Source organism: Rhea pennata, chromosome 14, assembly GCF_028389875.1.
Source record: "Rhea pennata isolate bPtePen1 chromosome 14, bPtePen1.pri, whole genome shotgun sequence".
In the NCBI taxonomy this organism is placed as follows: domain Eukaryota; kingdom Metazoa; phylum Chordata; class Aves; order Rheiformes; family Rheidae; genus Rhea; species Rhea pennata.
Genome location: NC_084676.1, coordinates 20,105,661 through 20,115,583, shown reverse-complemented (window position 1 = coordinate 20,115,583; position 9,923 = coordinate 20,105,661). Strand labels below are relative to the sequence as shown.

The following is a 9,923-nucleotide window of genomic DNA, read 5'->3' as shown; positions in this document are numbered from 1 at the left end:
TGGTCACCCGTGGGGTCAGGGAGAGGCAGCAGCACAGGGGAGTGAAGGGTCCCCACGCCACCCCGCAGTCCTGAGTGCATGGCCTTGGGCCACGCAGAGCTTTCAAGGTGGAAAAACTCACATTTCTTGGGTATTTTTTTACAACATTCTGCATTTTTTCTGACTTTTACAACTGTAGCATTTAGTTGAGGTGCCGAGGAGAAGGCATGACCCTGCATCTGAGGTGTGTGAGATGCAGACTGAAAAGCAAAGTAAGCAGACAGCACTGCCGTACCCGGTCTGGGGTGCTGGCTTCGGCGCTGTGGCTCCTTCGGCGGCTCTGCGACCCGGCGCGGCGCTCGGGAGCCGTTCAGTAGCAAACGCAGCTTGAATGCTTGACACCGCGCTTGGACGCGGCGCGGGCCAGCGGTGATTAAAAGTGGCTTTTTGCATTGTTTCCCACGGCGCGTGGGTTCGTCGTGCTGGTTGGGGAGCTCGCTGCTGCCTCCCGGCAGAGCTGCCAGGCTCCGGCTCTCTCCTTGCACGCTTGCCTTCCTCCCGGGGCCGGCTTTGCACACTCTGTGTTTCCCATGCTGGGGAAAGGTGAGGGGAAGCTTCAGAGCTGCGACAAGTGAAAGCTCTTCTGGTCTAGCCGGGCTGTGAACGTAACAGGCGCATGTTATAAACAGGAATTAATCACTGTGGTTGGTGATAAGGAAGCCTGTCTTCTTTTGAAAGAGAACCACAATATGACTTGCTAAAGTCGAAATCAGGGCTGGACTTCAGCTAAGGGCTGCAGGCTCTTCAGGAACACCCAGGGGCGAAGGGGAATATGTGATAAAATCGGGAGGAGGAGTGCTGAGGCCAGGCTCAACAGCAAGGGGATGAAGGAGCGATGCATCTTACTGGCGAGACTGGTCACAAAGCAAGTGCGCGGAAGGCACTGGTGCAGAGCCGCCTGGACTTCGGTGACCGCGGCGCCACGTGGCCACCCTCCGCCCGGGGGCTCCCCTCGGTCTGCCTGCCCGGGAGCGGCCGTGGGCGCCGGGCGGGCGCCGGTGGACGGCTCTGCTCGTGGCGCTTGGAAGCGGGTCCGGTCTCGAGACTGCTCAGCCTTCCAGGAAAAAAAACGCAAGGACAGAGACGCTTGATTTTGGAAGATTCATTTATTTTTTTTAAAAGATTTCATTTGCTTTCCTGAAGGTTTTACAAACACTTGATACGGAAGAAGTCAACATGTGTGAGACATGGCATTGCAGAGCAGCAACAGTCCTACTGAGTGCTGCGTTAGGAAATACCAGCTTTTGCAACCTGAATTAATAGCTTTACAGGTGCACGCACCTTTGGAGTAGCTGTGGGTGCCGTGGAGGCCCACGGCTGTGGATACTCAACGTAAAGCCGGCGCACTCCCTAGTTCGGGTCGGCGAAGCCCAGCGGGAAACGCGGGAACGCCTCCGAGCAGCCGCGCGGGCTTCGAGCGAGGGCGGCCCGCGCCGTCGCCGGAGCGCGGGCTTTCGCTGCTCTCCAGAGCTTGGCTGCTTTAGGTGACGCTGCTCAACTCAGAGGAGCTGGAATAAAACGTGCAGCGGTGGAAGTTACCGTGCCTTTTCCTCATTTAACCGATCAAAAAGCCCGGGGACGAGCGGAGATCGGAGCTCAGGCTGGAGGCAAATCTGCTCGGGGGAGCAGCACGTCTATCAAGCGCTAGCAAGAGCAGCGAGGGACCCGAGGGTTATTAAATAGCGACCGCCTGAGGAGCGTACTTAAATACAGCGTTAGCCAAATAAATATTGTTAAATATCCATAAATTAAATAAATAAATAAATAAATAAATAAGTACGGCTTTCTTTACGGATCGTTACAGCTATTAAAACTATTTAAAATATTTGAATCTTTTTAAAAACACTTCAGTCTTTCGAGTGAACAGCAGGGTTTAGTCGTTATAGGAAACACGCCTGCTGTCGTAACATTGCTTTATATATATAAATATATATTCATATGTAAAAAAATAAATGTATAAATATATACAAAATATAGCTATATATATAAATATCCCCTAATCGTATTCCTGAGAATAAGTTAACAGCAGAATCCCCTCTTCAGACGGAGCAGGACTGGAGCTCTCCGTTTCGTCTCGGCTTCGGCGTGATCGCTCTGGCTGGGCACGCTTTAAAGCTCCTCGTACAGGAAGCTCAAGAATTTATCGATTTTTTCCCTGAATACGTTCTCATTCACTATTTCTGCAGTCTTACACTCCTCGTCGGATCCCTTAAAAAAGCGGAGGACATAATTCAGTCGGGTACCCTGGAAGCCATACCTAACGCCCTGTTACTTGGTAGACGCGTTCTTGGCGAATGCTGCCGAAACCTCGAAGGCGGCGTTACAAAGCGCAGACCGCACCGGGCGGCGTTTACGATCCGCCGCACCAGGCGCAGTGCGGAGGATGTCCTGAGGGCAGATTCTGCCCCGGTTTCCGTTTACATCTGCTCTTTTTCATACAGTTATCTCTCTCGGAGTTGAGATTACGGCGGTAAAAGGAAGCAGCCCTCGGCTCTCTGAGGGAGCGCGCTCCGGAGAGGAAACCAGAAGAGGTGTTTAACCTTTCTGCGTGACATGAGCTCTGAAGCAAGGAGATTTCCAGCGCCCACGTCATAGGAAAGTGCAAGTGGAAGAGCCGCCGGGACGGCCCGAGCGGTCGGCAGAGGCGCCCGCGCGGGCTGCCGCCCTCCCCGCGGCGCTGCCTGCTGCCGCGGTCCGGAGGAAGCCCCGAGTCGGCCTTACCTGCGGGAAGAGCTGGTCGCAGGCGTAGACCTTTGCCAGCTTCTCGGCGGTCGCTCCGTTGAGAGCGGTCAGGGAGTCCAAGAACGTTCTCAGGTGGTTGCGGATGCATTTTTTCACCTGCAAGAGCGGTCTCGGTTATTCTGGACGGCCGGGTGATCCGCTAGTAACGCACACGTAATGCATCATATCACGGGAATTTAAATACTGAAAGCTACAGGAATTAAGAGCTGTGTCTTCAGATGCAGCCCCTGATCTCGTACTCGCCAACGCGCCGGACACCGAGTTTAGAAGACCACAGCACGATCTGTAATTCTTCAGAAAAATGTGCTGGGGAGGAAACGTTCCCGCTGCTTTCGGAGGAAGCTGCAGGTGCCAGTGTAAACTGGACGTGTGTAATTTGGAAGTGCCCACGACCCGAGGCCGATACTTCCGAAGGAAAGGGAAGGCAGAGCCTTCACCACAAGCCTTTCAGGCGTCAGTGCTTGCTATCATATCTCTGTTGAAACTAGATCAGAATTGTCTCCATAAAACACAATTAACTAGAGGTACGAATTTTCATTACTGTAGCTCAAACAGCAGCTTTGAACTCTCCATAGAAGATGGTCCAGAATGGGTGTGAGTCTGCCAAGAGAGGCCAGTGCACACCTAAGGGCTGTGCCCACCGAGAGACCGTCCGGAGGTGCGAGCGGTGGCAGAAGCCATCGGGGGCTCTTGCGATGACTTTGCGTTTCCCTGGGTTTCTGGAGTCAACTTCATGCTGTTGAAGTTGTGAAGTGGCAAAGAAATCGGGGCGCTTGAGACAGTATTTTTAAATAAAAGAAATGTATACAGTTTCTTACCGTAACGTTCACGGGTATGACGGTGCTTCCCTGAACCTGATCAAGAGAAAAGCAAGTTAGCAAAGCCGAAACAGAACTTAGGGCAGCAAGCTTTCCAGGGGAAATTCGTGAAAAATGAATTTACTGAACTCATGAAATTTGAGAAGAATAAAATTACTTACCGTTAGGCTCTTAACGTCCTCCAGAACTTCCCGAATCACACTCTCGACGGAGGACGCGCTGGAGCAGAGGTCCTGCGCCGGGCGCGGCGCGGCGGTGAGGGGCGCCGCGCGGCAGAGCGCTCCCAGAGCCAGCAGAGCCAGAGCCTGGGGCAGCATCGCGGAGGCAGCTGTGCGCTTGGGCCGGGGAGCTGCAGTGCATGCCTCTGCCTCGGGTTCCTCTTATATACACAGTGCTAAAGGAAATGATTAATATCTCACCACAAACATGCTCATGCTAAAGGGGAGGCGGGGAGGGTTTACCTGAAGAGTGGAATCTGCTGGTTGTTCGAATGATTAAGAGCCCACGTGCCGTCTAACCCGGGAGCAGTCTCCCCGCGTCTGCCGCGGGGCCCCCTTCTACCGGGCGCTTCCAGGAGGCGCCGGCAGCCCTGGCGCGGGGATGGCGGGCGCTGCGTACGCGTGAAGATGTGCACGGCTATCAGAGCGCGCGTGCGGGCTTATGTGCAGACATGCAGGGATGCAAGCGCACGTGCTGGAGAGCTGCACGTTGCACGTTAGTTCTTCAGCACTTTGGGCAGTTTGGAGGCCATGTAGAGAAAAGGTACCGACACCCCGGAACAGCCGGGCTGTAATGCTCGGCGCTGCAGCGGGTGCGTTTTTAAAAATTTGATATAAACTACCATATCGTGCGATGCAGTTTCTACAGCGAAACCTGCGAGTAAATTCGGGAAGGGCATCGCAGCGCGGCTCGGAGCGAGCCCGCGGGCCAGGCTGAGGTGCCGGGTGCTCGGGCTCCCGGGGAGCCCCGTGGGGCGGCGAGGAAAAGCAAGCGGGACCGTTCGGGTGACCGAGAACTGTTGAGAGGAATCCCCGGGTCCGGAGGCCGCTGCGCGGCGCGCGGGACCGGCCGCGCTCCCCGGCCCGGCCGCCCCGTCCCCCCCGCCGCGGCGGCCTCGCAAGCGGTCGAGCCCGGTCCGACGCGCCCGGAGCCGCCGGGGCAGCCGCCGAGCCGAGGAGGAGCGGCCGGCGGGGAGGCAGAGCCGCTTCGGAGTGATTCAGAAGCACGCTGGGCCGGGCAGGCGGAGAAATCGGCTTTTGGGCGGGAGCAGCTGCCGGGGCGGCTGCTGCCGGCGGGAGCCCCGCGGGAGCCGGCGCCTCCGGCCGCCTCCCCGCGCCCGGAGCCGCCGGCACCGCACGGCCCGGGAGCCTGCGGCGTCGCGTCTGCCCCCCGAGCGGGACGCCGCGGAAAACCCCGAGTAGCGGCGGAGCCCGAGCAGGCTCCTGAGCAGGGACCCGGAGCGGTGCGTCGCTGCTCACCTGCTCCTTTAAGGAGTTACACACGTGGGCGTTTTACAGAAGGTACACAGTAATGCCAGGCATTTTGCCCTAGTCTGCTTCTGAGACTGTATGAGATATATTCCGATGTATTTAGCTACATATTTGTAATTTATAGTATAATTTATTTTAATAGAATGTATTCTGATATAATGTATTTATTTTAATATAATGTTATATATAATACTGTGTGTATTATATGGTATATAATACATGTAATTAAATGTACATGTATGTGTATATATACATATATACATATACATATATGTATATAATACATGTATTATATGGTATATAATACATGTAATACATATTATATAATTATAACCTGTAGTGCATATTACCTAATATATTTTATATGCTATAATACTTACATTATATAACAATATATACTTATAATTTAATTTTAATGTATTTTTTTGTGTACTGCTTTGTGTGCGTTTATATATATATTTATATAAAAGACAAAGATTTTGCTAGGGCAAAAATTTCAGTGAAGTTGTTCTCACTAACCAAACAAGAAATCTGAAGGGCAAGACACGTTAATGTTGCCATGGTGTTTCCCTCTCTAGGGTCTATTTTGTGAGCTTCACCGCGTGCATTTTTCTCTCCTGAGACGTCCAGCCTGCAGCGAAGACCTCTGCGCCTCCGGCTGCAGTAAGGTTGTACTGCCCCCAGGATTTTCAGGTGGCACCGTTGCTTTCCTCGGTCTCCAAAAATGCGAAGCGGGAGGGAAAGGGGAAAGTGCGTCCCCGGAGCGCGTCTGTTCCCGGGCCCCGGCCCCAGTGGACGTCGTCCCCCCGCCCCGCGCCGGCCCCCGGCGCTGCCTTTCCGTCCCGGGGTAGTTTCCAGCAGTGACCCGTGGTTTCCTCATCATTTCTTCACTATCTAAGCCCTGCTTAATAATTCCTTCCACATTCCTGCCCGAGCTGTGACACTTCCCCGGTAATTCCCCGCGTTTCGAGCGCGGCTGCCGGGGCCGCGCGGGCTTTGGGCCGAGCCGCGGAGCCCGGGCGGCCTCGTCCGCGCTGATCTCAGCCCACTTGGCCACGGCCGCCGACGCTGGTCCTGCCCTCCCCAGACCACGTAACGTCCCGGATCTTGAAAGGATTTTCCCTGATTTACGATCCAAACAGGTAAGGAACTTTTTGTTACTAGATGTGGGGCGAGAAAGACGTTCTCTCCACGCGCCGCCTCGTCCCGGAGCCCGCCGACGCGCAGCCGCACCGCGCTCCGCTCTCCTCCCCCGTCCGCAGTTAGCCCGTCGGAGGAGAGTTCGGTCTGAGCAATGCAGCTCCTCCCCGGCTGTTTCGGTTTTATCCCCTTACTCTGCAGCAGCCCAGGCCGGCGAAGAGCTGCCGGCGGCCGGGCGCCTCCCGGCCCCGCTGTCGCGCCCGGGCTGCGTCCGCCCTTCTCGCAGCCCTCGGGCTCGCGCCCAGCCGCCGGCGGTCACGTTGCAGAGAGCCTTGGGTGCTCTAAAAGCGATTGCATCACGTCCTGCAGGCTCAACTACGGCTATCTTATCTGAATATTCTTTAATGGTATTTTTTTTTTTTTTCACAAAGAAGGCTACTGTGTTTTGTTGACCAAATCTCTTACGTACATCCTGGCTTACAGAATCTTTGCTCCCAGTTTCTGCAATAGATGAGTAAGAACAGCTGTGTGTTGGTGGTGAAGGAGGAGCCGCAAAACATAACCTAGTTATAGAGGACACTTGATCAGTGCATAGCTTATCCTCTCCGCCTGCATCCTCTGGCCCGGCCCGGCAGAGCTTTAGTAGCTGTAGCCAAAGAAACTCTCTGCGAAGCCTTCAGCGGCACGCTGCAGCAGCGCTTCGTGGGACGGGCAGCGTCCGACCGCCCGAGCAACTTTCACAATTTATGAAACCACAGATTCCCTCTAAAATAGTGCACAAGTCCATTCTAAGAAACCCATAGAAAGACTTTACTAAGAAGCAGCATACCTGTGGCAAACTTCGGTAGTGACCTATATCGGGTGCAGGAGGGTTTGTGCGCAGTCATCGGTGGCCCTTACGTCAGCCCGTGTTTTTTCTGTACGCGCAGCCACAGGTGCACGGAGAAAGCACGTTGGGAAAAAGGGCTGAGCCAGGCTCGGAGCGAGCGCTGGGGGCAAGCGTCGCTGCCTTCCGCAGCGACGGGGCTCCTGGGGACGAGGTGGTGACGCTCGGTGAGAGCGGTCAGTGTCCGCGGCACGCGCCTCTGCCGAGCCGAGCCGAGCCGAGCCGGGACGTGGCTGAATGCGGGGTGCCCGCTCGCCAGACTTTATTTATCATGTACTTCTCTTCTGCAGAAGCTTTACAGACACTTCTGTCATAAAAACTCTTAATAAATCCGTTACGAGATCTAATCTAGATACGGAGCTTTAGTGACTGCTTTACCCATTGGCTTTGGTGTGTACCCAAACTCTCGCCCCTGTAAAATTAAACTTTGCAAAACCTGCTCTGAACAGTGGGATTAGAGGTCAGGAATAAAAGAAACTGCTCAACATTATCCCTTCATCAGTAGCTTATTAACAGAAATTGTAATTTCCTGAAATAAATATATAGTCATTATGAAAACAATTATTTTAAATGATTTAATATATTTATAAATGGATAACAGAATGAACTATGCAAATAAATAAAGCACTTTTGGCTATTAACTAACTGTAGCAAAACTAGCTTATTTCACGTTTTTGGAAGCTTACAGATCAGAAGCGTGTTTCAGATCTGTGCAAAAGTTTTGCTTTTACAAAGGTAGTGCCGCGGGTTCGGTGACGGAGACGCGCGGGGCGAGTCTGACGGGCCGCAGCCTTGCCGCCGCGGCCGCACGCGCCATCGCCGCGCTGGCTCGGTTTAGGCAGGTTCGGGCAGGCTTTTCCAGGCAGTGGGAATATTGGAATATAATAGGCCCAGCCCCTAACACTACCTTCTTCTGCTCCTGTTGCCCAAATAGGGCAACCGTCCTTAAAAGCAGTTTTGGGTGGTTTCCACATTGGTTCAGGGTTTTCCTTACGAGCGGAGCGGCGCCGGGGCAAGGCCAGCTGGGCCGGGTGCCGGCGGCGCGGGGCACCTGGACCGGCGCCCGGCGAGGGCGCGTTTCCTTCCCCTGCAGTCTGCTTGCCGCGCTAGCCGAGCGCTTCCTCACCGTGTTTTGGAATAGTCTGAGCAGCGAATAGGAGAACTTACTTGCAGTCTCTGTGTTTCTTGATTATTTTCTTATTTTCAAGCACACAGTAACTTTTTCCACGTTTTGTGCATGTTTACCTGCCAAAAAAAAGTCGCTCTATATGATAAAAAAGTACAGTGAGAACTTAGGTTTATAAATACCTTCCCAACACGCACTTGAGGTGGCTGCACTAGTGTTACATGAATGATAGACATCATTGGTACCGCTGGGGAAAAAAAAGCCAACACACACGATCAATCCACCGATGCAAATCAGTGAAGCTCCGTAAACTGGATCCCAGAGTTGGGGGTGATTTGAGTATAGCAGATACGTCAGGCAAAAAAAAATTCAAGACGTCTTACATAATAACTGCAAAGCAGAATTCCAGCTGTTTTCAGGATCCATCTTGAAGGCAGCCTTAGGTACATCAGGACCCGTGGCAGTAGTGGGAAAGGAATGGAAACTCCTAATTCCCAGTCATGATGAGCTGATGATGCTGGGTTGACACCAGGGACAGCTGGTGGTTTCTGTTTCTGCAGAATGATGCCTGCTTATACGTAGTAAATGCAACAACACTGGAAACATAGCTTTTGCATGTAATGAACCTTCACATAATGAACCTTCAACTTCCAGACAAGAAATTGTCAGAATAAAGCCACATGTGCTAATTCTGTCCCAGTAACCAGGGGTTTCACCTGCACATCTTTTACAATTCCCAATATTCTGTGATAATAGATTATATGGAGAGGACGAATCTGACCACTTCTTTTTCTGTTGTCTATCTGTGTAATGAACCCTTTCACTGATGACCACTTTTGATACATTAATATTAGGAAGTCCAAAGCTGAACACTCAGAAACAAGGAAATCCTAAAATGAAGTTTGCTTGTGCAGCCTTGATTTTGTCTCGTTGTGTTGTGCTTTAAAAGTTTCTTTAGTTACATGTTTCATACAATTTTCCCATGAGATCTCTGCTTTGTTCAGCACGTTGGATGGACTTCTCTTGGACTTGGAAACAACTGTAGTTGTTTCAGCATATTCCAACTTTCAAATTGCTTTGCAACCTCAATCATCCTTTAAAGCAGCTTTTTTTCCATATCAAATTCTGAGTTCTTTTTATCAAGTGTAAAAGAAACCAAAATCCCCCAAACACCACCTTGTGGAATCACGCTGACACCAGCATGGTTAGTAACTGGGTGAACCGCACATTAGAGACCTCACACAAAATGTCAGTGGTATGTTTTCAGTCTTACTAAGCAACTTTTTTTCCTTAGTCCTATTTTTAGAAACCACTAATCTTTCTGCGGTCTTCCAAGTACTCCGTCAGCATGGAAAATTTCAACATAATGATGTTGAACAAGTCTATTGGCAAAAGCAAATAGCCGGCTGTGCGTTAGCCTCACCTGTGAAGGAAGAAGGTGCATCTTTGGGAAGCGTGCCATGAGAAAGCACCACGCACGGCAGCGCCCGTGGGGTTCACGCCTTGGTGGAGGGAGGCAGCTGCCGGCTCTCCCGCGCGGGCGCTGAGCCGGCAGAGCCCGGAGGAGCGTGGCGCGGGGTTGCATCGGGATGGCCACGTGGATCCTAGACCACAGCTGTCGTATTGTATTGCACCAGAGCAGACCAAAAGGCAGCCTTGGGTCCACCTGTCCCCGTGTGCTT

General features: G+C 52.5%; 1 long non-coding RNA gene across 1 annotated transcript; it reads left to right on the top strand.

Annotated features, from left to right (window-relative positions):
- The first annotated feature begins 4,914 nt into the window (after positions 1-4,914).
- Positions 4,915-7,737, top strand: LOC134146839 (uncharacterized). The gene is made up of 3 exons (XR_009959897.1): positions 4,915-5,119; positions 5,668-5,782; positions 6,254-7,737. It is a non-coding gene; the product is annotated as an uncharacterized LOC134146839 (long non-coding RNA).
- The last annotated feature ends 2,186 nt before the right edge of the window (positions 7,738-9,923 follow it).